A 27,331-nucleotide genomic window follows, 5' to 3' on the forward strand; every position below is an offset into this window, starting at 1 on the left:
GTGATGGAAATGTTCTAAAACTGAATTGTGGTGATGGCTGCACAACTGTGAATTCACTGAAAACAACTGTACACTTAAGATTAGTTAATTGTATGGTATGTGAAGTATAAGGCTCTAAAAAAGTTCATCCATCTGTTATATTATTTAGTTTCTTACCTACCTGCCCAGTTGAACTAGTCCATTACAAGACATGGTAAGAATTGTGGTGAAGTTTTTGAAGCATTTTGGCAGTTGGGGCTTGGGGTTGTACTGACAGAAACCAAAGTCAGCATGTTGCTGTGAAACAGTAAGATACCTTGACGTGTTCACTGTGTTTCAGGTCGGGTGATCCCAGTGTATAATATGGATAACCTGTAGCTTCTCTGCCACTTTAAATGTGGGTATGCCTAGAGCCCCTATTCCAAATAATAAACTAGTCAAGTAACAAACTCACTTCTTGGACCTATCGAGCCCTATTCGTAACCAGGTGAATTGTTCTGATCACAGCATATCTGTGAAAAGGTTGGGGGTGGGGCAACTTGGTCAGTGCTTATTGAGCAAAGACGTCCTGCCAGAACAATCAAAGGTACAAACTCCACCCCCTAGGCCCGCTCCCCCGTGGTAACCCTGGGGAAAGCACACCTTTCCAAGGGAGCTGCGGAGGTGCAACGGGATGTACCGGCACCTCTTAGAGCTAAGCAAAAGGCCGGTACCAAGTCCCTGCTTTTTTGTGTTGAAGGAAGGACACAAACTGCCACCAAATCAGGGTGAAATGTCTCCTCCCAGGACCACCTGCTGCCCCAAAACTCACGCAGTTGTTATGAGAGTCGCTGGGACGCTACTGATAAGTATGCCGGACTTCAGCCTCGTTCGCCACGGCAGCCCCAGCGTTTGGCTCGCGCACAGCAAAAGGAGAAGGCAACGGAATTAAGGAAGCACTCTGAGTGGGCTTCTAACCATCCTGGCCTCCAGCTGGCGATGTCCCCACTATCCAGCGCGAGCCTCTTTAGTAATGTGCCACACCCCTCCGCCCTCACTGGTGTTTGTGTCGTAGCTCCCTCTAGTAACCGGAAGTTAGCTAAGCCGGCACAGTGGGCACTAGCCAGCTGGAGCATGCGCAGATGGGGGAGGCGGGGCGCGCGGCGAGCGGCTTCTATCCCTGGCCGAGGCTTTTTCAGCGGAAATGGCCATTGGAACCCGGGTGGTCTCTGAGGCAGAAGGCAGCTGACCCGGACTCAAACTGGAGTATGTCAAGGGCTTAGGCTTCCTCCCTTTCCTCCCTTCTCCCCAAAGGTAAAAAGACCCCAAAGAGGACAGAATGGCCAAATTATCATGAACCTGGAGTCCAGCTCCCCTCTACCAAAAACGGGACAGAATAAGGAAGTTTTGTTGAGAGTGGTTTTTCTTGAAGTTCCTGAAAAGAATGTATTTGTAGCACATGAATGTGAACTCATTACTATCTCCCTGAGCCTCAGTTTCCTCCTCTATAAAATAGGGATAATAATAGTGTCTACTTCACAAGGTGTTTGTGAGAATTAAATAAAATAATATGCCTAAAGAACTGAATAGACAGGAGAAAGCTAGAGATTTAATTTGTTTCTCAGGGCTTCGCACACTCCTGCGAGTAGGTGTCATCTTTTCCTTGGGATTCAGGAAACTAAAGGATTTTCACACCACAAATTAAACACATACCTAAAGTTAATTGTTCATTAAAATACTATGAATATGAGAATCAAAACAGTCTCCCCACACTCAGGCTGGACAAAGAAATGTAACCACCCCTTACTATCTACATAAATATTACTAATCCACTGTCATTACTGGCATTTTCCACGACCCCCCATCCGGGTAAATAGTTTCTTCATTACAGTTTGTGCCCTAAAATTCTTTGAAGCCCTCTCAAAATCCTCCCCTTGCTGCTCCCACAAACCTAGACTGTTGGTATCATGATCCTTACCCAATCCTAATCAAGCCCCCACATTGAAAGACCCTCTGCCTTAAATCAAACTTTCATTTATCAGTAAATTCTGACCTTTCCTTTCTTTTCTGAAACACTGTCACAACTTTGAGAAGTGGGGTTCTCGCTTACTAAAGCAAAAAATGAATTCAGTTTTGTCATATCAACAGGTTGGTATTTTCGTGATATCCAGGGAGCCAGCATTGGACAGTTTTAAAGGCCTTACACAGACCGAGGGGAGGCTGAAACCTCACCAACCACAGCTCAAGACCTTCAACTTGAAAAACTGCTCCCCTGAGGCCTCAGGAAACCCTTACTTGGGGCTCTCGGACAACAATGGTGAGTTACATAGTTTCCACATAGGTTAAAGCTCTAATCCCTTTCCTTGAACTCCCATTTGGTAAGGATACCAGTCCTATGGCCCACATATCACCCACTAGAGGAAGCCATTCCTGACCTCCTGGATTATAGGGCCCTCTATGTTCCATCTGTCCCCTGTCTTACCTCTGCCATGGCTGTTTCCACACTTGCTTTCTTCCCAATGAACTACTGCTTGTAACTGCCAGCCTAATGTGGCAAAGGGGCCAGGCCCTGTATTTATGAGGTCATCCTGTGATGTGGCTGGGTGGGGCCTTTGTGATTTCATGGGGATGTCTTCCTCTCCACTTCAGCTGCCACACCCTGTTCAGTTATGAGGGGCTTGATTGCCTGTCACCAAAAAGCATAACTCTTAATACCAGAGTTCGGTAAAAAGAAAAGGAATTGTTTACTTAAAGGTTATGCAGATTTAGATTAATGGTGGATTTCTGCTGTTCAGTCTTACTGTCTTTAAAACACCTACAAACACATAGTTCTGCCTCCCCCTTTAAACCGGGCTAGTTTTAAAATAGGAAAGTCAGACATACCATTTCCCTACTTCCCAGACACAGTTCAGCTTTACCAGCAGCTCCCAATCATTTGAGCCTGACTGGGGAGGTTGTGCCTGTGTCTCAGTGCTCTCCAGCTCTCAATCCAGAACCACGTGGAGTTCCCAGCTTCCTTGTAAACTGCATAGGGCCCTCCCTTCCCTTTCAAAGTTGCATGGTTCTCCCCCTGTGGTTCTGTTTGACGCACCCTGCTATCGCAGGGACCTCTGGGCCCAAAACATCGCTATCTCCCAGGCAGCTGTAGGTGGGGGGGGGGGCATGGGAACCGTGGCTGTCATTCTAGCCTTTTTGTTTTAATAAAAGGAGGTGAACGGTGGGGTGTGGTTTTTTGCGGTGGCAGAGTGATTTTGTGTGGCAGAGACCAGTTGGGAGAGGGGTCATTGAATCTCTCTTCTATAAGGACTTCCTGAGGAGTTAGGGCGATGGAAGGGGGTTGACGGCTGGCTCAGGGGTAGTCTTTTGCCACGGGTTGATAACTAAAAGATATTAATAAGCATATATTATGGATGGTAGAGGCTGTCATGGATTGAACGGTTTTTGAATAAAGTTAATTAGCAGTTTGAGGAAGCAAGGGCTAAGGGTGAGGAATAATAGGAGGAGAAGCAGTGGTGTTATGAGAGGTACTAGGATCGCTTTGAAGGGAGAGGAGAAGTATGAGAGGAAGGTTCCAAACCAGGATTCTCCATATGCCCGTTCCCTAGCTTGGGCAATAATGTTGATGTGTTTTTTAAGTACTTGTAAATATTCTTTTATTATGCCTGTATTGTTAATGTAAAAACAGCAAGTTTTGTTTAGTATGGCACAGGTTCCCCTGCTTCAGCTGTGAGGATGTCTAGGGCCTTCTTGTTTTGGAGAACTACGTCTGCTAGGCTGTTTAGGGATTCTTGCTGTTTTTCTAGAGCTTGGAGGGTGGCATTCCAAGTTTCTTGAAGGGATAAAGAGAGATTTAGTACTCATTTCTCTAATTGGGGTATTCCTACGAACCAGAAGAATCCTCTCTATATGGAGTGCCCTATTCCCAGTTGTTTAAGGATAGGGTCGCTGTATGCATGTCCGCCACACTCATACCACTGCCGGTGTCGTATGTGTCGGGGATGGGACAAGAGGGAGGTCTCAAGGAAGGAGCCAAGGTTTGGGATTGCCTCAGAAGTGGCCATTTGCTGGGAGCTTAGTATAGAGACATTTAGTATTAAAGCGACTATCATGTAGGTTCAAGTCCAGTAAGGAGGAATTATTAGGTATGCTTGCGTACCACATAGGAAGTGATATCCCGTCCCTTGACAGGAAATAGCAGTGCTATATTTTGCTTTGGTGATGGCAATGCAACTGGGGTGAGTTTTATTTTTTATTGACTAGTACTAAACATTATAGAGGATTTTGTGAAGAAATGTTTGGCTGTATTGGTTAAATTGAAAATCCATGATTCATGTAGGGATAGCAGTAAAGTCTGAAGTGTTGGTATGATTGTGAATTCGGCCTAATATGTAAGGATGGATAGGAGCTCCTGGTCAGCCTTCATAGTGTATGAAGGCTAGGTCTAGGGTGTGGTTGCAGAGGAGGGAAGGGTTGAATGTGCCCAAGGAGTGAGGCTGAATGTGGGTGCCGTTGACATATCTGAAATGGATCTAGAGAGCAGCAGGACCCATAAGAGTGACGGTGGCTACTGGCTGGGCCACTCCAGGGAGATCGACCGAAACCGTGTAGTAGGGGGATGGAAGAAAGCAGGCAGTAAGGTTATATAAGGTGGTGAGATTGGGTGGGAAAGTGGTTACCTCAATGTCTGGGTGGTGGGAGGAGTGGGAGCAGATCCAGCAGTTGGTTTTGTTGGTTAAATGAGCTATTCGCTGTATTGTGGGGGCTAGAGGATGTCGATATGAGGTGACAAAAGTTAGGAGGGCTATAACTGTAATTGTGAGGGGAGTCAGCATGGTTACAGTGATTCAAATAAGTTAGCGAGGGATAAAACTAGGATGAAAGTGTAAAAGTAAATTCCGCCAGTGGTGTAGTCCCTGAGAGTGCCCTGCAGCCAGGCTTCCGAGACACATTCTAAAAACTGAGAGATAGTCGGTGGAGGGGGGGTGCTTTTTGTATAATAAAAGTTTTTGGGAGATGAGATGAGTGAAGAGTAGTGTCCATGGAAGATTTATTTAGAGGAGGGTTGGGCTTGGGTGATTTTTACCGTCAGGTTTTTAGTGGGGATGCAGGAATACGTGGGCAGTGTTGCTTGTGTCTCTTTCTGGATGGGGACAAGCTGGGTGAGGGTGGGTTTACGATAATAAAGCGTGTAGTGGTCTTGTGTTTATTTGAAATTGGCATGGAGTTTGGTGAGGTTATGTTGAGTGTGATTATTGGGGAGAATTATTTTGTTATATAGATGAAACTATTTATTTTGTTGGGTTGTTTCAAGCTTAACTAGGGTGTATCTTTCTTCCTCTGCATAAGGGGGTGCCTCAGTAGGCATTGTAAGGGGGATGAAAGAGGCACGGGCTTGTTTTTTTTTGCCTCAGTGTCTGCTTTGTGATTTCCTTAAGCTATGAGATCTGTCCTGGCTTGATGTCCCTTGCAGTGGATAACTGCTGCTTTTGTCAGGAGCTAAGCTGTTTGTAGAAGTTTGAGAATGGGGTGTTTGTTGATGATGGGAGAGTGTTTAGAGATGAGATATCCCCTTTCTTTCCAAATTGATATGTGTGAATGTATGATGTGATAGGCATATTTAGAGTTAGTGTATATATTGACCTGACGATTTTTTGCAAGGACCAAGGCCCGCGTTAGGGAAATAAGTTTTTCCTGTTGAGAAGAGGTACCGGAGAGCAAGTGTCCCGACTCAATGATGGAAGTGAGGGTAGTGATGGCATATTCTGCTCCTTTTGGGCCGGTCTTGTAGGAGCTTTCATCTATAAACCAGGATTCTGCCTGGGGTAGAGGGTTGTCTTGTATGTTGGGGAAGGGGTGTAAAAATGGGGAGAGATGTTGAGTGTAGTCATGGGTATAGGTGGGGGGTTGGGGGAGGGAAAGTAATGAGGCATGGTTCAGGGGGAGAGCTGATTTATGTAGGGAGATTAAAGGATTTTGAAGCAGTTGGGTGTGTAAGAACTGAATTCGGAATGGGGAGGCTGCAGCAATGGCCTGCTGGGTTCGTAGGCCAGAAATAGTATGGAAGGAGTGGACTGTTACCTGGGCAAAGGGAAGTAACTTAAGGGTTTCTTGACTGAGAATTGCTGCCACTGGTAAAGCACGGAGGCAAGCTGGCCACCCTAGGAAGGGGTAATTGAGTGGTTTGGAAAAGTAAGCTATAACCCCATTGGTCTGGTTTGTATTGCTGTGCTAACAGCTCGAGAGCAAAGCCATCTTTTGTGTTGGTATATAGGAGAAAAGGTTTATTTGGGTTTGGAAAGGATTTAAAATTAGGTATTTAAGTTCTGAAAAAAATTAACAAGGCCTAAAAATGAAAGGAGTTTTTGTTTAGTATGGGGCAGGGGGAAGGTAGTTATTAGGTCCTGTCTTTTTGGAGTTAGGTGTTTATGAGTGGGGATGATGGAGAGTTTGAGATATGTGACTTGAGTTTAAGAGAATTGGCCTTTGTTTCATCACATATGGTATCCCCGACTTGCAAGAAAGTTTAGGAGTTGGGCAGTATGGAGGTGAGAAAGGTTCTCAGATAGACTACAGAGGAGGAGATTGTCTACATACTGTAGGAGGACACTTCTGGAAAGGTCAAGCTGCTGTAAGTTGGCTGCTAGAGCTTGACCGAAGAGGTGGGGACTATCTCGAAACCCCTGAGGCAGGGTTGTCCACATCAGTTGCTGGGTTATTTTTGTGGTTAGGTCAGTCCAGGTGAAGGCAAAGAGGTCTTGGGGGGCCGGGGAGAGTATTATAGTGAAGAAGGTATCTTTGAGGTCCAGGACGGTGAAGTGGAAGGTTTGAGGTGGGATGCATGACAAGAGAGAATAAGGGTTAGGGGTGATGGGGTTGATAGAGATGGTGGCCTCATTGATTGCACAGAGATCTTGGACAAGACGGTGAGACCCATTGGGTTTTTTTACGGCTAGGATGGGGGAATTGGCGGGAGAGGCGGCAGGTTGAAGCAGACCTGCTCCCAGCAGGTGGTCTATAATAGGCTTCAGACTGTTTAAGGCCGAGGGGGTTAATGGGTATTGAGGTTTGTTGGGGACATGGGAGGCATCTTTTAGAGTTACAGAGACTGGAGCATGGTGAGAGGCGACGAAAGGATCATTTGTATCCCAGATATCGGGATTGACCATTGTTAGCCAGGATGGCAAGGGAGTGTCTGGGATAGTGTGAAGGGACTGCCCTAAAATTAGAAGAAGGATGAGAGGGGTGGGATTATCTGGAGAGGGCATGGAGTCAAAACAACCGAGAGATATAGATGCATGCAGTTTGGTTAGAATATCGTGTCCAAGGAGTGGGGTTGGGCAGTGGGGCAGTACTAGAAAGGAGTGGGTGAATGCCTGATGCCCAATGAGACAGGTTAGAGGAGGGGTACTTAGGGGTTGGGTCACCTTGCCATCCATTCCTACAACCGATATGGCAGAGGGAGTTGGGAGCCCCCAGAATTTGGGCAGGACAGATACGTAGCTCCCATATTAAGGTTAAAGGAGACAAGCTTACCTGCCACCAATATGTTTACCCTGGGTTCAGCAGCCATGATGGTGAGAGGCGGGGCTCCTAAACCCGGGCCCCGTCAGGCGGTGGGAAGTCCGAGGAGGTCTGGGACTTAAAGGCCTGCATCTGTATCGGCAGCCAGGGTAGGCCGTCTAGTCCCCCGTTAGAGGCCGTTGGACAGTCAACCTTCCAGTGACCTGTCCTTTGACAGAGAGGGCAGGGACCTGGAGGAGGTAAGCAGGAGTTTGGACAGAACTTTGCCCAGTGTCCCTCCTGACTGCATCGGAAACAGGGGCCCGGAGTCTACCTGATGGTGGAGGTTTTGTCCTTAGGCTTATTTTGCCCCTTGGAGGAATTCCCCAGAACATTAGCCAGCAAAAGATAGTGCTTGTCTTTCCGTTCCTGTCACCCCTTTTTCCTTTCTTTTGTTTTCTCCTGTGTTTTTTTTTTTTTTTTTTTTTTTTTTTTGCCTGTTGTTGTATACTCAGAAGGCAACCTGAATAAGTTTACTTTGGGGGGGTCTCGGGGCCTGCCTTTAACTTTTGAAACTTTTTTGAATGTCTGGGGCCGATTGACTAATGAAGTGAGTGTGTAAAAAGAGGCGTCCCTCAAGCAAAGCGGGGTCTCGATGTTGCCCAATTTGGGAAAAATTAGCCAAATTGAAGGGGACATGAACTTGCATGGCACTGTCTCTACCAGCGACCTTGCAGAGGAGGTAGAAACCGGAAGGGTGAGGCTGATCAGAGAGGGTGGGAGCTGTGGAAGAGGAGGTAGGGGTGAGCCTGTGGGATCGAGTACGGGGAGGAGAAGGTCCGGGGTCTTGGAGGGCTGAGGACTGTGAGGAGTCAGGTGACTGGGGTTCTCAAGGGGGCAAGTGTGCATCTGGCGCAAGTGGGTGGTCAGTGGGATTGAAGGTGTCCAAGTGTAAAGGGCAAGGAAGCTGGTGGCTCCCAAACCAGTAGAAAATAATTAGCAGCAAAAGACAAATGTAATTAGAGGGTATTTGAGCCAGAGTTAACAATATTAGCATCAAAAAAGGGGCATTCTGCAGCTCAGCACAAATGCTTATGAGAACAAAGGATATCCAAAATCCGAGGCTGGGGGGGGGGGTCATTTATTACCAAACCCTGGGAAATGGGAAAATGTAGCTAGACAGCCCAGCAAACAAGATAGGAAAATTTTAAAGAAGAGCTGGAGACAGACCTATAACCAGATCACCCTTAGTTAATTTAAATTGCGTTATAACTCCGGAGTATTCAGCATGGAAAAATGAAGAAGGAGAAAGAGGGAGAGAGAAGAAGGGGGGAGGGGTTTACTCGTGTTAGGATAAAAACAGCCAGCTTCATCTTTTCGGCATGCATCTTTGAATTGGTTTTCAGCTAAGCCCAAAGCTGCATATCTGTGAATAAACAACTGCCTCGACTGCTGCTAAAATCCTGTGTCCCGATATTTTTTTGTGAGCATTTTTCACACAAGGAAGAAGGAGAAGGGGTTAGAGGGGGTGCAGAAGGTTGAGAGGAAGGTGGCTTTTTCTGGATAAGGAGAATTTTGTGGGTGGTTAGCTCTTTGCAGAGAAAGTGTTTGCTCCAAAGAGTCCAGAAAGCCTGAGCATAGGAAAGTTCTGACCACTTGCCTGACTGCCAGAGAAAGTTATCAAGGTCTGTGAGAACTCTGAAGTCAAGTGTGCTGTTTTCCGGCCACCGACTCTTGTTATTTAGAGGATATTGGGGCCATACAACAGTGGACAGAATGACAAGTCGACTGGCCTTGACTTCTCCATTTAGTTGGAGAGGTTTGAGATTACAGGCTAAACACCCAAGAGAGGTATCTTTGGGCGGGAGGGACTGACCAATTCTCATGGCAACGGTTAGGGTTAATGTGAGTCCGAGAAGGAGGAGGAGGGCGAATCCAAGCCAACGTTCCTGGCTCTGCAATCTGTCGAGATGAGCTTCCCCGTTTCGACCAGAGAGTGCAGGGATTAAGGCCAAGAGGAGAGGCACTGAGTCATCCCAGGTATCCCCAGGAGTCATCAGGCCCTGGAGAGTGGGTCCAGATTGACCCGAGGAGTCAGGTGACTCTGAGAGTGTTTCTGACTGAGCTCTCAGATTTAGGGCCGGACTGCCCAGAATGGTCTCAGATAGACCAGGAAACAGAACCACTGGAGGAGACGGAGGCGAGGACTCACTCATGAATCCGAGGGCCAGTGTTGACTGAGAGTAAATGGCAGTCAGGGAAGAGGTTGGAGGAGAAAGGAGACAGATGGGGTCAGCAAGCCAGAGGGGAAGCTCGAGCCACCGACTCATGGAGATCTGAACAACTCTGGGTCCAAGGATTGGGGCCGGCTGGCTCGGGGCCCAAGTCCAATTTAGGAGTTCTGGTCGAGCCAGTGTCCCAATCCCGGGTTTCAGCACCATAATGTAAGAATAGAGTCGCTCAGAAGGTCATAAAGATGCAGCAAGCAGGAAAAAAATAAGTTTATTGGGGGAATCAGCGAGCAGGGAGGAAGCTGTGCCATGGGTGGCTCTGACTCCGAACTCCTAGGGAAGGAGGGGGTTGATTTATAAGGGGAAGAAAAAGGGAACTATTGAGTTTAGTCACCGTTTGGTTTCTCGCAGCTGCAAGTATAACGGGCTGATCAAGGCCAAACACAGTTCCGTTTGATGCACCCTGCTATCGCAGGGAAGTCCCGGCCCAAAACATCGCTACCTCCCAGGCAGCTGCAGGCGGAGGGAGGAGGGCGTGGGAACCGAGGCTGTCACCTATATCCTTTTTTTGCCGAATGATTGAGGACTGTAATGGTGTTATGCAAACAGTCCTCCTAGCTGCTGCTGGCTATTAATAGGTCATCTGCATATCGCAAAGGGACTCCTGATTTCAATCAAACATCCCTTAGGTCCTTTGCCAGCACTTCTCCCAATATTGTTGGGGAGTTCTTAAATCCTTGTGGCAGCACAGTCCAGCAGTATTGGAGTGTGGCTTCAGTTTCTGGGTTTTGCCATTCAAAGGCAAATAGTTGCTGAGCTTGTCCATCTATTGGGATGCTGAAAAAGGCATTCTGAAGTCTAGGACTGAAAACCATTTGCTTTCCCCAGGCACCATGGTCAACAGGGTGTAAAGATTGGGCACTGTAGGATGGACGTCCTAAACAATGTCATTTATGGCCCTCAGATCCTGTACAAACTGATACTGATCAGAGTGTGGCTTTTTAACTGGCAAAATGGGGGTGTTGTAGAGGGACTGGCATGGTCTAATAAGTCCTGATTTAAAAAAATTTTGCAACACTGGCTGAATCCCTTCTAATGCCTCCTTCTTGAGGGGGTACTGCTTCTTCTGTGGGACCTTTGCCCCTTCTTTTAGATTAATCTTTATGGGTTGCATGTTAACCGCTTTACCTGGGGTTCCATCAGCCCAAACAGTTCGATCAACCTACTTATGGATCTCTGGTTGGAAGGGCTCACCTCCGGGACCTCCTAGACAAGTCAGGAATGCCTATAGTAGGAAGACATGTTCCAGTGGGACTTCCACATGTAGCTGCTGTTTCTCAGGAGATAAAGTTATTTGTGCGTGCAATTTACAAAGTAAATCTCGGCCAGCAATGGAATGGGACAATCTGGCATATAGAGAAAACTATACCTAAACTTTTGATCCCCAAGTTTGCATTCCAGGGGTTGCAAGAATGCTTTATTTTTTGTAACTGGCCAGTCTCCGCAGTAACTGTTACCTCATCTGGATCTTTTTTGGTTAATTTTGTATTCAACAATAAATACATAGCTCCTGTATCTACAAGGAGGTCAACTTGCTGGTTCCCCACCATCAACTTTACCTGGGGCTCCCATAGGGAAATAGTAATAGGTCGGGAAATGTCCAATGGAGCCCCTGGGCCTCCTCATTCATCAGTGTCTGCCCTTCTCCTTTTCAGCATTACTTGGTGAGGGTTTCCATTTTTACCTCCTTTCTTATGATTTGGACACGCATTCTTCCACTGGCCCTCCTCTCTCCAATAGACATATTGATTGATGCCTATTGGGTCTCTCCTGTCTTTGAGGTCCTGTTTGTAATAGCCACATTGGTTGTTGCCTATTGAGTCTCTCCCTCTGTCTTAAGGGTCCTGCCTCTTCCTTTGGCCTCTCCAGCCTGTTTCAAAGAACACCAAGTCCTGTCTTCTCTTCCCTTGTTTCCCTTGCATTGTAAACTTCAAATGCTATGTCCACTAGCTAAGAGAGACTCATTCCAATACCCCATCTACACACTGGAGTTTCCTTCTAATATCTGGGGCACTCTGCCCAATAAATGTCATGTTCACCATTCTCACATTCTCTTGTGCCTGTGGATCAATATCAGTGTACTTCCTATAGTATTGATAGATCCTCTCTAAAAACTCAGAAGGACCCTCATCTGGCTTGTGCTGAAGAGTCTGTACCAAGTCCAGACTCTTTGGCTTGGGTACTGCCTTTCTAAGTCCTTCCAATATACACCTCCTAAAATGTTTCAAAGGGACTAGGCCCCCACCATTTGGGTCCCAGTTAGGCTCCATCCAAGGAATTGCTACAGCTGGGTCAGGGGTCCCATTGGGATTCTCTTTGTGGAGATGGTAAGCCTTTTCATTAGCCTTACTTATAACCGACTGTCTCTCATCTCCAGTTAGCAGAATATTTAGGAGAGCCTGTACATCTGCCCAGTTTGGGTGATGAGTGGCAAAAATGGAGGCGACAAGCTCTGCCATTTTCTGAGGATCATCCCTATATGAAGGGTTAGAATTTTTCCAATTTAACAAGTCTGAAGTGGAAAATGGAGTATGGACCCAATAGTAGCCAAAGGGCTGGCCTTGCTGATTTACTTCACATGCAGGGTATTGCCTTAGAGGGAAATGGCTTGCTCCAAATTGGGAAGCCCCCTGACTGTACTGGGTTCCTTGGTGGGTTCTGGCGGGGGAAACCCACTCCTCCTCCTGTGGGGGTTGAGCCGTTGGCTTTATGATCACTTCAGAGTCTGTAACCGAAAGGGGTGGTGGGAGGGAAGCCCCTTGAGTCTGCAGAGGGGTTGGTGCTGCAGAAGCCACTCCCACCTGAGCAGGGGGCATGGGTGGAACCTGTGGAGGGGGCAGCACCGCAGAAGCCGCTTCCACCTGGGCTTGATTTGGTGCCAAATCAGCCCCCTTTTTTTGCGAGTCTTTGTCCCCTGGATTCAGAGCATTAATGAGGCTTATTTCCTCATTTTCCTTTTCTTCTGGTGTTTTGCTATCAGGAAAGGGCTTTGGGACCGCTTTTTTTCTCTGCATCATTAACTGGTCCTCTATCCCTGTAAAGACCTTATCATACAATTCTACAAATGCATTTATATAATGGATCTCTTTCCAATTTTCCAATTGCTGGCAGTACCTTTCCAATTGCTTAATGACACAATAACACTGGGAACCATTCACAGGCCACCTTTCCTCACCATACAAAACATATTGAGGCCATACAGTGTTACAATAATAAATCAATATATTCTGAGACATAGGATTACAACAGTACATATTCCAATTTTCCAAAATTCTCCCCAGAAGGCTGTCCTCAGGGGCTTGCCCAGAGCTGCTTTTATTTACCCAGACATTCAGGTCAATGGCTATAAACAGAAAAATCCCAAGGGCCAGAAAACATATACGTATACCCCTTAGGCATCCATGATTCCATTATTTCAGAAATGCTCAAAAATAAATTTTCAGCCAAACAATCTTACTTCTCTAATCCCTTCCCAGTTCCATTTGCTTTTCACCCTCCTGGTGTAGTAGGGCAGCCAGTGCCCTCAGGAGGTATCTCCCAAGGGGGTTGACCTGCCACAGGCAATTATTAAAGCCCCATGTTGGGAGCCAGATTGAAACAGAACCCATGGCCTGCCCCAATTGACACAAAATCCACAGGCTGTTCAGCTATGAGGGGCTTGATTGCCTGCTGCCAAAAAGCATAACTCTTAATACCAGAGTTTGATAAAAAGAAAAGGAATTGTTTATCTAAAGGTTATGCAGATTTAGATTAATGGTGGATTTCTGCCATTAAGTCTTACTTTCTTTAAAATACCCACAAACAAATAGTTCTGCCTCCCCCTCCAAACCAGGCTAGTTTTAGAATAGAAAAGTCAGAGGTACTGTTTCCCTACTTCCCAGACACAGTTCAGTTTTATCAATAGCTCCCGATCATTCGAGCCTGACTTGGGGAGGTTTTGCCTCTGTCGCGGTGCTCTCCATCTCATAATTCAGAGCCACGTGGGGTTCCCGGCCTCCTTGTAAACTGCATAGGGTCCTCCCTTTCCTTTCAAAGCTGCATGGTTCTCCCTCTGCAAATGGCTGCTGCCTTATTTTTAAATCCCTGACTGTGGCCTGTGACACAGTGGGCAGGGCCGCTAATTACAGCCACTTGTAGAATTTTACTCAGGCCCCATAAGCTTTTCGTAACCATTCTATGATCAAAGCTCCTCCCATCTCCTTGGGGACCCCACTCTGTAAAGTTTTCAGTTTTGTTTTCCTGGGATAAATTAGATCTTGGTCAATCAAGGATATTTAAAATCATCTTCCATCATGTTCCTTCTAGTAAAATTTAAGTTATTTTACTTATAAATTTTCAAACAGCTTTAATTGTGATTGAAAAACAGGAAATGATCAAATATTCATATCTGCCTATTACCTCTTACCCCAATAACTGATCTGCCACTGTAATACAATTTTTCTCAGTAATGTCAATACTTTAACTTGAAATATATGATGGAACGTACACAGACTTTGGCGCCAGAATTAGTATCTGTTTACTGGCTATATAACCTTACTCCTGTTGCTGTCCCTTACCAAGACTCACTTATGTCCTCTAAAATTAGGTTAATGATTCTTACTCTATAATTGATATGTTTACTATGTAACAGTTGAAAATATTCATTATCACTACTCTCAATTCTTTAATAGACAGAAAAAAGCAAAGAGTACCCAAAACATTGATATTTTACAGGGCAGTTCTTAGTAATATTTACAAATGCATGTGGAGTGACTGGGAGTTTGAAACACCTAAATGTAAGTTTTGATTATGTGACATGGGTAAAGGTACAAAGAAACCCACCTCTCACTTTCTGCCATGCTAGGAGTGAGTGGTCCAAATAATAAGTGACAGCCTAGGAGAGTGAGGAGCAAGCAGTTGATCTAGAATATCTCCCAGGTTTCTGACCTCATAAACAAGATGGATGGCAGTTCAGCAATGTGAACTCTTTTCTCATTGACTAGCTCCTTTCCAGCAGCACCTGTTCCATGAGAGCAGCAATAATAAAAGCTGCCATTCACTGATTGCCTACTGTGTGTCAGGTACTTCATTCATTTCAGCCACAAATACTTATTCAGAGCCAGCTTCTGTTCTAGACAGTGTTCTAGAAACTGGGGATCCACTAGGGAAATGTCTGCTGCTATTGAGCTTGTGTTCTAGTGGGGAAATACACAAATAAATAATTAATATAATAAATTAGTAAATTATGTAGTATGATAGAAGAGACAGTTGATGGAAAAACAGAGCAGGGAAGGAGAAATGGGGGTGCTAGTGGCTAGGTATATGGCTTTATTTTATTTTATTTATTTTTGAAGTATATTTTATTGATTATATTGCTACAATAGTTCCAATTTTTTCCCCTTTGCTCCCCTCTGCCCAGCACCGCCCCTCCCCCAGAAATCCCCCCCCACCAAGTCCATGCCCATGGGTCATGCATACAAGTTCTCTGGCTTCACCCTTTCTTATATTATTCTTTTTAAAAATTAATTAATTTAATTTTTAATTAAAATAATTAATTTTTATAGCAATAAAAAATAACAATCCCCCCTCTCAGACTTTATTTTATTTTATTTTTAATTTCAACTCCCTAAGTTTATGTTTCACAAATTGACTTTTTCTATCATCATCCGTTTTCAATCCCTGTCCTTAAATGAGACTTATTTCTTGGAGGCAAATAATAACATTTTTTAGTAAAAAATAGGTATGCAGTTTTAAAGGAGTTGTTCAGGGTCAGCCTCATTGAGAAAGTGACATTTGAGCAAATACTTGATTGAACACGATGAGAGATCAAGGCACAGGGACCTCTGGAACAACATTAACAATAGCCCATGCAAATCCATAAGGTGAGAGTATGCCTGGATTCTGCACTAATGTTATCAGAGAAACCCTGGTTCTTCTCACCGATTCAGTAAAGAATTACAGATCAGCAAGCCTATTAGTGTGCATGCAAAAATTATTAGTGAATGAAAGAGCAAAAGCAAGCGTGGCCAAAGGCTGGGATGGCAAGCTTGCCCTAGGGTGGCCAAAGGCCCTGTGTTCAGAAAGCCAAGAGCACCATGAGGGCCATGAAGGCCAAGAGAGCAAGTCCTTTGTTCTGAGGACTAATACAGTTGGTGGGATGGGGGTGAGGGAGTTACATTTTGATTGACAGATAAAGGTGGTATCAGTTTTCCAGGACTGGGGTGTGGATACCTAAAGGTGCTAATGGGCTTCTTCCTTTAGGCACTATAGTTTCAAAGACTTTCCTCCCCAGATAGTGGGAAGGACACATAGAATTCTAAGGACTTACCTCTTCCCATGCTAACATAGTGTTTCTTTTGATATTGGAACACCTGGCAATATTATGGGACCAGGCCCTGAGGCTGAGCTGTCTCCAATACTCTGACTCGGTTGGAAACTGCTATGTCCAGCAGAGGTTTCACGACCACGGCGGAACAAATTTATCCAGGACACTGATTTTGTCTGGGGGGTAAAAGAGGCAGCTGTTCCCTCTAGTGGAGAAAGCGCAAGACCTCTGTTCTTCATGCTTTTTATTCAGAAGGGTGTGCATGGGAGATACAAGGTCAAAATTCTTAAATCATCAATAGCTTTTAGGCGCCTGGATTACAGTTGACAATAACAGATTATAGATATCAATATAGAGGACACAGTGACCAGTCTGTGTCAGGGTCTATTAAACATCTTGACGCCACACTGGCATTAGGTGCAAGGTTTCATACATTCCTTGCTAGAGATTGTTTATAGCTAACTGAGAGATAAGACAAGCAGAGCAAGCTCTAAAGCATAATAAGCACTTTTTAAATCCAATTCCCATGGAAACCCTCTGAGTGGCCTTTGGTCCTGCCTGCCCCACCTTCCAGTTTTCTGTTGAGACTTAGAGGCTTTCAAGGGGGAGGGGGGCCGCCTGGCTCATGGCTTGGGCTACAATTCCCAAAACCACAAGGAGCAGTTCCCCACAAGGCCCAAGACTTCTGAGTTAGCAGGTGAGATGTGTCTCCCCCTGCTACTTATTTGACTGTAATACTAAGATATCCAAACAACATTGTGCTAGGCATGTGCTAGGCATGGGAAGTATAATACGCCTAGTGACAGTTACAACAAAATGACTTAAGATATACAGAATGACCTCTAGTGAGAATAAGATAAAGCTGGCCTGAGGGAGTGACAGCTTTAGTTTCAGAAGAGTTTTGCCAAATGAAGGGGAGGACCAGGCTGATAGAAAAGCATCTTGGGAGTCAAAGATAACACAGATGACCTAGTGATCTTTTAAGCCATTTTCTAGAGGTGCCACAGTTCATTTGTCTCATTAAGCCCAATGATCTGACAGAGACACACCCAGAGTTTTAAATGTGTAGTATTTCATTCCAAGTGTGGAGCCTACTTTTTTCAGCCAAAGCTTACTCAGGGTCTTTCATGTTGTTTCCAGTTTTTCACTATTACAAAAAAAAAAAAAAGCCCTAGGATAAATATTTTTGTTCATAAAAAGATTTTACACTTGTTCAGTTATTTCCTTCTTATTTTTTTTCTTTTCAATTGAATTTATTTGGGTGACACTGGTTAATAAAATTGTATAAGTTTCAAATGTACAGTTCTATAATACATCATCTGTATGTTCAAATATTTTCTTAACATCAATTTCAGGAATTTAAGCTGCTAGATTCAGGGGTTTCCATATTTCAACCTTTGATACATTTCCTAATTGGCCTTCCAGAAAAAAATGTGTCTGTTCTGAGTCCTACTAGCAGTGTGGGAAACTCTTTGCCTATATCCTTACCAACAATTTGTTAATTTTAGTAACTTATCTCAGAAATTGGATATAAGAATAAATGTAACGAGAAGATGGTTTCAGGCTCTGAGAAGGAAGTTTCCTAAACTGATAATTTTTCTGTCTTGTTCAATAAAAGAAATGAGACTGAGGCCATCCTACTGTGCAGACTTTAGGTCATGAGTATGACAATTCATAAACCTGTACTCAGCATGCAGCCAATAGAAGGATCAGCTATTTTGTACACATTACCTTAGAGAGAACTTCACAGCACAACAGTAGACTTCCATCCCGGGGAAGGAGCAGACCTGATGTTTGATTCCAGCTCCACCTTTTACTAGCTGTCTGATCTTGTGTGACTCAGTGTCCTGGTCTGTAAAATAGAGACGGTGAAATGGCACATATCTGTGGGAGCAGTTGTAAGAGACCATAGTAAGTTGTGAGTCCTGGTTTGAGATGAAATGTTACAGCTGGGGATCCATACATCCCTTCAGGATGAGGTGGGCAGCCCCACTCTTTCTGTGCCTTGTTATCCTTGCCCTGAACTCCCTGGTAGTGATAGGATTTCAGAGTTACCTGGATTGTAAAGTACTCCTCAGACCTCAGTCACACCTCTTTCCAACCACACACTTGGAAGCCTCTGTGTCCCTCTGACATCAGCTCCCCTTACCCTTGGCTCCCAATTGTTTCTCAGGTAAGAGGTTCAGGAGGGGGACGATTGACTGATACTGAACTATCTGAAAGCATAAGTGTGCCTTTGATAAGTGGGGTAAGGAGACAGTCCCTGGGGACACACAAAACCAGGAGAAATCCACCTCAGCATTCTATAAGTGTTCCCTTATCATTTCCTCATTGTTCAACTCTCAGGTATTTTTGAATCCACTCCTGTTCCTGTCAAGGGCCAGCCCTGATGTAGCTCTTAGAGCCAGACTATCACATCATCAGATTAACACTAAGTAAGCACTTTCTATGTGACATAGACAACATTTAACTTTTCCCTATCCTTCTGTAGCAGAGTAATGCATCCCAGCAGAGTAATACTAGTTACCATTTCTTCAGAGCCTGCAAATGAACCAGACCTATACTAATCACTCATACACATGGCACACCTGGAAAAGGCAGATATGAACTCACACACCTTAGGTTCCTCATATGTCATATGAGGATAATAATGCCTGCCTCACAGAGTGCTATGAACATGAGAACTAAGACATGTGAGAAGCTTCGGCCTCTCACTCTGGAGGCTGACCTCTGGCTCTCCTGCTAACTAGATGCACCCTCATCTGAAATATGTGCTTATCTTATAGGGTTGATAGGATTAAATGAACTAATACATTTAAAGGACTTGGTACATGATGCCTGGCACACAGTAAGCTCTTAATAAATCAGTTGTAATCGTTTTTATTTTTATTACTATTATTGGAAGATCAGAAAAAGGAAGAATATTCATCAAAAGATACTGAGAAGTGGGCACCATAAAGATCAGGGAGTGGGTAACATGAGAGAAGGGTGTCATGGAAACAAAGGCAAAAGAATTTCAGAAAGTAGGGAGATAGAATGCAAAAGGGCACTCAGAAGCCAGTTTCTTCTGCCAAGAGTGATTTTCAGCTTAGTGACCAATGAGAATGAAAGCATAAAGGAAGAAATAAACATGTAATTGGAAATGAAGCCTTTTATTAGGCTAACCCCATTAGTCTGATCTAATTGCCCAGGTATTGCTTCCATGTCTTCTAATTAGGGAGAACACATATATCTTCTTTTTCTTTTAAAAAATATATTTTATTGATTATGTTGTTACAGTAATCCCAAATTTTCTCCCCCTTGCTCCCCTCTGCCCAGTACCCCTCTTCACTCCAGGAATCCCACTCCTCTTAGTTCATGTCCATGGGTTGTGTATATAAGTCCTTTGGCTTCACCCTTTCCCGTATTATTCTTAACTTCCCCCTATCTATGTTGTACCAACCAATTATGCTTCTTAATCCCTGCACCATTTCCCCATTTACCCCTCTTCCCCCCCCCACCTGATAACCCTCCAAGTGATCCCCATACCTATGATTCTGTTCCTATTCTGGTGTGCTTAGTTGGATTTTGTTTTTATTTTTAGATTCAGTTGTTGATAGTTGTGAGTTTGTTATCATTTTAATGTTCATAGTTTTGATCTTCTTTTTCTTAAGTAAGTCCCTTTGACATTTCATATAGTAATAGCTTGGTAATGTTGAGCTCCTTTAGCTTTATTGTGTCTGGGAAGCACTTTATCTGCCCTTTCATTCTAAATGATAGCTTTGCTGGATAGAGTAATCTTGGTTGTAAGTCCTTGCTTTTCATCACCTTGAATACTTCTTGCCAGTTCCTTCTTGCCTGCGAAGTTTCTTTTGAGAAATCAGCTGATAGTGTTATAGGCACCCCCTTGTAGATAACTCTCTGCTTTTCTCTTGCTGCTTTTAAGATTCTCTCTTTATCTTGAACCTTTGGCATTTTAATTATGATGTATCTTGGTGTGGTCCTCTTTGGGTCTAGCTTGTTTGGGACTCTCTGTGCTTCCTGGACTTGTATGTCTATTTCCTTTGCCAAATTCAAGAAATTTTTCTTTCATTATTTTCTCATATAAGTTTTCAATCTCTTGCTCTTCCTCTTCTTCTGGCACTCCTATGGCTCAGACATTGGCATGTTTAAAGTTGTCTCAGAGGTTCCTAAGCCTCTTCCCGTTTTTTTCCATTCTTGTTTTTTCATTCTGTACTCGTTGACTGTTTATTTCTTCCTAATGTTCCAAATCATTGATTTGAACCCTGGTTTCCTTTTCTTCATCATTGATTTTGTGTGGCTTTTCCTTCATTTCATTTAGCATAGCCTTCACTTATTCCCGTATGCATTTTCCATAATTAAGCATATCTGTCAGGCCTGTGAGCATCTTTATCACCAGTGTTTTGAACTCTGTATCTGTTAGGTTGACTATCTCCTCATCTGTTAAGTTGGCTATCTCCTCGTCACTTAGTTCTCCCACTGGAACCCTGATCCGTTCCTCATTTGGGGCCATATTTCTCTGTCTCCTCATCTTGACAGGCTCCTGTGTCTGTTTGCCTCTGTGTCTCAGGTAGAGCTCTCACTCCTGTTATATTGTAAGGGGTAGAGCCTTAGGTATTCATCAGTACAGGGAGACCCATTTCACCACATTGTCGCACTGTATGTGGGGGAGGGGTCTGAGAGGGAACAATGCCACTTGCTCAGCACTTGCCCCTTTTCCAAGCACTTCTCCCACTTCTGTATCGGACTGGTGCCTCTCTAGCTATTGTCCTGGCCGTCATTCCCAGAGTGGGTGGGTCTGTGGACGTTCTAGGACTGTGAAGACCCTTTAAACAAATGGACTCTGCTGAGAGACGGGCAGTTCCTTCCTCCGCCCCAACCCCCACTGATTTACAGAGTCGGAAGCAATGAGGCTTAATTTTCCCCGGTGGTGGGATCATGAGTTGTATGGTCTGGTCTGGTGTTGGGAACACTCCCCAGGTGTCCCTCCCTTTAAAACATGTGACTGCACTTTCTGCCGGGGTGCCACTGCCGCCGCTACCATACTACGCCCACTTCACCCCTCCTACCTGTCTGGATGAGTATTTCTTCTTTATATCTTTGTTTGTTGGACTTCCATGCAGCTCGGTTTTATGGAACTTATGGTTGCCTCTAGTTTTGAGGTAGTTGTATTCCTTCTTAATTGTGGAGGGAGACGCAGTGTGTCTGTCTAGGCCAGTGGTTCTTAACCTTCCTAATGCCGTGACCCTTTAATACAGTTCCTCATGTTGTGGTGATCCCCAACCACAAAATTATTTTTGTTGCTACTTCATAACTGTAATTTTGCTACTGTTATGAATCGTAATGTAAATATCTGATATGCAGGATGTATTTTCATCGTTACAAATTCAACATAATTAAAGCATAGTGATTAATCACAAAAACAATATGTAATTATATATGTGCTTTCTGATGGTCTTAGGCGACCCCTGTGAAAGGGTCGTTCGACCCCCAAAGGGGTCGCGACCCACAGGTTGAGAACAGCTGGTGTAGGTCTCCATCTTGACCGGAAGTCCTACATATTTCTTGAGTGAAGGAAAAGCCAGTGCCTCACAAAATGTTTAAAATGTGTCAGTTTACATCAGGTTGATGAAAAAATAATTAGACTCTCAAATTTGCGCAGCAGAGAGTATGGTAAGGAGGGAAGAAACTGGGGATAAATCATAGAACAAGTTTTCAAAGGAGTAATTTATACTGGTACCCCAAACTAACACCAGTAAAAAAGAGGTTAGTAGTATGGACAGATTTTTTTAAATTTTATTTTACCTTTCTATTCTACCTGGTGCCAGAAAGAAATTATTGCATGATAAACCATGTCTTTGGGCAAATATTTAACACGTAGTTATGGAGTAAAATTGAGAAAAGATGAAAAGGAAGTGGAATGATATTCAAATCTGGACTAGATTAGGGAAGTGGATATCTCCAAGGGGTAGATTAAGGGAGGGAAAGGGAGAAACTAACGGTTAAATCCTATGTGAGCCTGAGTGGAGTTGCTTCTTGCTCGGGGGTTATGGAGGGATCCCCTTTGGCTCTGGAGAGGTGGAGGTGGCTGCCAGGATCCCAGAGATGCCCTGAGACATGCAAGGAGTAGCCTTCTTGAGTCTTTGTTCCTGGCTACTTCTCAGTTAAAGGGTCCAATGCAAAGGGGCCTGCCTAGTCTTCTTCTGGCCTTGATGTTTGAGGAGGCTGAAGCTTAAGGCAAACAGGGAATGGGTTTTTTTAAGTTTTTTATCTTTTATTTTATTTTTAAGTATATTTTATTGATTATGTTGTTACAGTAGTCCCAATGTTTTTCCCCTTTGCTCCCCTCTGCCCAGTACCTCCCTTCCCTCCAGCAGTCTCACTCCCCTTAGTTCATGTCCATAGGTCATGCATATAAGTTCTTTGGCTTCACCCTTTCCTATATTATTCTTAACTTCCCCCTGTCTATTTTGTATCAACCAATTATGGTTCTTAGTTCCTGCACCATTTCCCCATTTCTCCTCCTCCCCTCTCCCAGCTGATAACCCTCCAAGTGATCCCCATACCTATAATTCTGTTCCTATTCTGGTGTGCTTAGTTGGATTTTGTTTTTATTTTTTAGATTCAGTTGTTGATAGTTGTGAGTTTGTTGTCATTATAGTGTTCATAGTTTTGATCTTTTTCTTAAGTAAGTCCCTTTGACATTTCATATAATAATGGCTTGGTGATGGTGAACTCCTTTAGCTTCAACTTGTCTGGGAAGCACTTCATCTGCCCTTCCATTCCAAATGATAGCTTTGCTGAATAGAGTAATCTTGGTTGTAAACCAAGATTCATCACATTGAATACTGCTTCCCAGTTCCTTCCTACCTGCAAAGTGTCCTCTGAGAAATCAGCTGATAGTCCTATAGGCACCCCCTGTAGGCAACTCTCCGCCTCTCTCTTGCTGCTTTTAAGGTTCTCTCTTTATCTTTCACCTTTGGCATCTCAATCATGATGCGTCCTGGTGTGGTCCCTTCTGGGTCCAGCTCGCCCGGGACCCTCCGTGCTTCCCAGACCTGTATATCCATTTCCTTTGCAAAATTTGGGAAGTTTTCCCACTTTTTTAAATTCTTGTTTCCCATTCTGCACTGGTTGATTGTTTTTGTCTTCCTTATATTCCAAACCATTGATTTGAACCCCAGTTTCCCTCCCTTCACCATTGGTTTTGTGTGGATTTTCCTTTGTTTCACTTAGCATAGCCTTCACTTCTCTTATGCCTTTGCCATACCCAAGCATATCAATCAAGCGTGTGAGCATCTTTATCACCAGTGTTTTAAATTCTGCATCTGTTAGGTTGTCTATTTTCTCATTTGTTAGGTTGGCTATCTCTTCGTCCCTTAGTTCTCCCACTGGAACCTTGATCCATTCCCCCTTTTGGGCCATACTTCTCTGTCTCCTCATTCTGACAGGCGCCTGTGTTTGTTTGTCTCCGCATCCCAGGCAGAGCAGTCACTCCTGTCTGTATGAGTATTTCTTCTATATATCTTTGTTTGCTGGACTTCCATGCAATTTGATTTTCTGGAACTTCTGGTTGTTTTTAGTTTTGAGGTAGTTGTATTCCTTCTTACTTGTGGAGGGAGATGCAGCGCGTCTGTCTACGCATCCATCTTGGCTAAAAGTCACCCTGGGCTCGAGCGAAGGGAAGGCAGAGAGGACTAGAGACGCTTGGGGAGAGTTCAGTGTGGTGACTTTGAGGGGAGAACTGGGGAGGCAGCCGACCGGGTCCCAGTGCTGACCCATCCCCAGTACCGCAGGCAGACCATTCCCCTCCAAGTGTCATCAGCCCGAGGGGAAACAAAAGCCCAGCTTAGAGGCCAGCCAGGGAATGTTGGGGATGGGAAGGGGTGATGGCAGAACACAGAGGCAGAGCATTTACCCCCTCCACCAAGAGATGAGTGCAGATGGGGATGCAGAAGGAGGAGGAAGTGGTAAGGTCACATTGTGGTGTCATTGATGGAGCAACAGCAAGAAGCCAGGGAGTTGCTGAGGGGCTGTGTCTGGACAGAAAAGCTCTTCAAGGCAGGTTCTGGGCATGGCAGCCCAGAGAAGCCTACACTGGCTTCTGCCCTGACCGGGTGGTTCAGCTGATTGAAGCATTGTCCCTATGCACCAGGGTTGTGAGTTTGGTCCCAGGTAGGGGCACATACAGGAATACGAGTGGGTGTGTTGGATGGGTGAACAGCAAATCGGTTTCTCTTTCTCTTTCTCTCTCTATCTCACTCTCCCTCAATCCCTCCCTTTCTCTCTCTCAAATCAATAAAATAAAAAATTTTCATAAAAGATTGCACTGGCTTCTTACAGTGCCTGTGAGCGGCTCAGCAACTACTAGCATAATTAGAACCACAATACTTATTCCTGAGCCCCTCAACCTGTGCTATTCACGATACAACATAGCCCAGAGTTCTGTGTGAAACCCTGGAATCTTCAGTTCCTACCAAACTTCCTGTCCCTGTCAATCTCCATGTGATTCTCCTAGGTCATTGTAACCCCAACCGCTCTTTCCTTACCCACACAGTGCTGTGCTTCTCCTGTGAGTTGTCATCTCCCACTGCTACACAGTCTCCTCTCAGCTTTGTGGAACACTGATTTCCTGCTTGAAAAACTCCTTCAGATCCTCAGGTTTGTGCATTCAATTTCTTCCTACCTTGTGCCTTAAATGCAATCATCCCCACACCCCCCAGCCTAGTCCTGCTCACTGAGAAGGGACTTGTGCACCTAGAAGAGCCATGTGTGACCTTGGGGCCTGAGGTTACACATGTCCTTTTTTTTTTAAATCACCATCCAATTTGAGATAGGGTGAGGGGACTGGGCAGGTTCCTGGGAAGGGCCCTTTCCTCCCTCCTCCACCATGAATACCCTCCACTCTGCTAAAATGGTGTGGCTTTCTCATGTTCCTTCATGTGTCCTGGCCACTATACTTCTATTCATCCCTCCCTAGCTATTCTAAATTTCCATATTGGTGTGGGTTTGAGTTGAAGTTCTGGGCTGTCTGTGTCTTCTGGGGAAGAAAAGGAGCCACATACGAAATCTGACTGTCAGGGCAGCCTTGCTCTGAGAAATCACCCAGACACCACTGTGGGATCAGGCAATGGGTTTATTGAGGGGAAAAGGGAGGAAGGGTGTAGGAGGGGAGAGGCAGCTCCTGGACCAACGCAAGGGCCCATAAGAGCAAGGGGAATGGGGAATGAGGACCGGGGAATGGGGACTCCTGGTCCTCCTTGTGGGCCCATAGGAGTCCCACCTGCCCTTCTGCAGGCATCTTTTTTATATTTGTCAACCACAGATTTCCATGAGGGTGAGTTTGCTTATCAACATATTCAGTAGGTCATTTACATCTCATTGCTTCCCCCCACCCAACGCCAGGTTAGTTAACATATCAGGCTAGGTCCATTACCATTTCCCCTGGGAACGGTTTCAGTCCATCAGTATATCCTTTGGCTACTGCTAAATCAATCAGCATATCCTTTGAGAACAGCTAAGTCCAAGGCCAGGTTGATTAGCATATACCAAAAGTCCAGGTGTGCATTCTAGCTGCTTCCATGTTCTGACATTTCCAGTCTGTTGTTTGTAATAAAAAGAATGATGCTGAGATCCAGGGTCATGGGTGGAGGGTTTAGGGGAAAAGGGCATCGCAGTCATTCTGACTCCTTCCTGCTGACATATGGGTATAGTTAGAGTGTACATTACCCTCCGTGTCTGTATTTCTAATGTTTCTTGTGCTGGCAGGAATTGGTACTGAGGAGTAGACAGGAGCATGAGAGTGTGAGCTGTCTGTACCGTAGCTGTAGCTGACAAGGAGTTGCAGGAGGCAGGGTACTAGAATGAAAGCTAAAAGTAGTGTTAGCAAAGGTACAAGGAGGGATAGAAGGATGACCTTCAGAGGAACAGTGAAGTCAAACCATGAGTCCTATGAGCTGCTCACCTTATCCTTTAATTGGGCAGCTCGATCCATTAGCTTCTTAACCATGTCCTGTACTATTCCCGGTTGGTTAACATAAAATGCAGAGTTTTCCCCCCAAAATGCACAGGTACCCACCTTGTGGGCAGTAAGGAGGTCTAAAGCCCTTCTATTCTGAAGACCAACTCTGGCTAGGGAGTTGACCTGATTTCAAGTTTAGAAATAGCCAGTGCTGTATCCTCTAGGCTTTGTTCAAGCTCTAGGGAGAGCTCCTGATGATATCTGAGAAAAATTTCCAGGCCTGCTGCTCCGATTGCGACTCCAGTAGTAAGTCAAGGGCTGCCAGGATGGAGATTAGTACTGGAGCTTGCTTGCTTTGCTCTTATTGCTGTAGAAAGGGGAATAGGAATCTCCAAGTCAGGTGACAGCACCTGTAGGGGAGAGGCTAGGAAGGCTATCGTGCATGTCCCTGTCCAATTGGTAGACAGACAAAGGTAGGCTTGTGATCCACACAGAAAGAAAATGCCAGAATGTCAAAGGCATACCTGAAGATGAAGATGGTAGGTGAGTCTGAGAGTTGTCGGAGATGTGCCTGTATTGAGTGCCCCATATATGTTCCAGGTAACTCCTACAGGTGCTGTCTGGGTTTCTTTTTCCCAGACCAAGATAGTCTCTGCCCAAGTTATTCCCTGGATGGGGTCAGGTACTGTGGAATTTGCTCTAAAAGTACCTTGTAGGTTGAGAGTAAGATTAGACAACTGGTGACAGCTGGCACTCACAGGGGAGCCGGGATCGGAGGTGCCAAGGGGGAATAGCAGGGGAGAGGGGCTCCCGGAACAGGAGGTATGCTCAGAAGTCCCAGCAGGTCTTAGTAGGGGAGGGGTGGTGAACCGGAGAGGGTATGTAAATTTCTACGCTAGGTTTAGATGAGAGGCTAGGTGAATTTTCATGTTGCTCCTGGCGTGTTATATTGATGGTGAAGTTGTACAGGAGAGCTTGCAGGTGACCTTCTGAGTTAGAAAATTCTGAATGTTGAGTACGAGAAACACAAATGGGTACTTGCTGGCCTTGGGTGATGGAGACCCTGGTGAAGACTGGTCCTGCAATAGATAAGGACTTAGAAACATAAGCCGAGAGGTTTTTCAGGTATTGGTTGACTAAGTAAGTGGGGTTCACGAGGGGCTGCGCAAATGTGGAGGAGAGCCACAGGCAGCAGGTGGGGCCGGGGTTCCCGGACCTGTAAAGCAAGCTGAGTTAAGTGGCTTTTAAGAAACCCATTCATCCGTCCTACCTTCCTTGAGGACTGAGGCTGGTAGGGAACATGCAGTTTCCAGTTAA

General features: G+C 44.9%; 1 long non-coding RNA gene across 2 annotated transcripts in view; it reads left to right on the forward strand.

The window, feature by feature from the left end:
• Positions 1 to 1,135: 1,135 nt before the first annotated feature.
• Positions 1,136 to 27,331, forward strand: part of LOC149990879 (uncharacterized) — a 40,291-nt gene continuing 14,095 nt past the window's right edge. The window contains exons 1-3 of one of the 2 annotated variants that reach the window (XR_016508650.1): positions 1,136 to 1,272; positions 2,130 to 2,275; positions 24,611 to 24,714. This is a non-coding gene — a long non-coding RNA (uncharacterized LOC149990879). The remainder of the gene's footprint in view (positions 1,273 to 2,129; positions 2,276 to 24,610; positions 24,715 to 27,331) is intronic. The other variant, XR_016508651.1, reaches the window with a different exon arrangement.

Source organism: Furipterus horrens, unplaced genomic scaffold (genome assembly GCF_987537825.1).
Source record: "Furipterus horrens unplaced genomic scaffold, mFurHor1.1.pri manual_scaffold_17, whole genome shotgun sequence".
Taxonomy (NCBI): Eukaryota; Metazoa; Chordata; class Mammalia; order Chiroptera; family Furipteridae; genus Furipterus; species Furipterus horrens.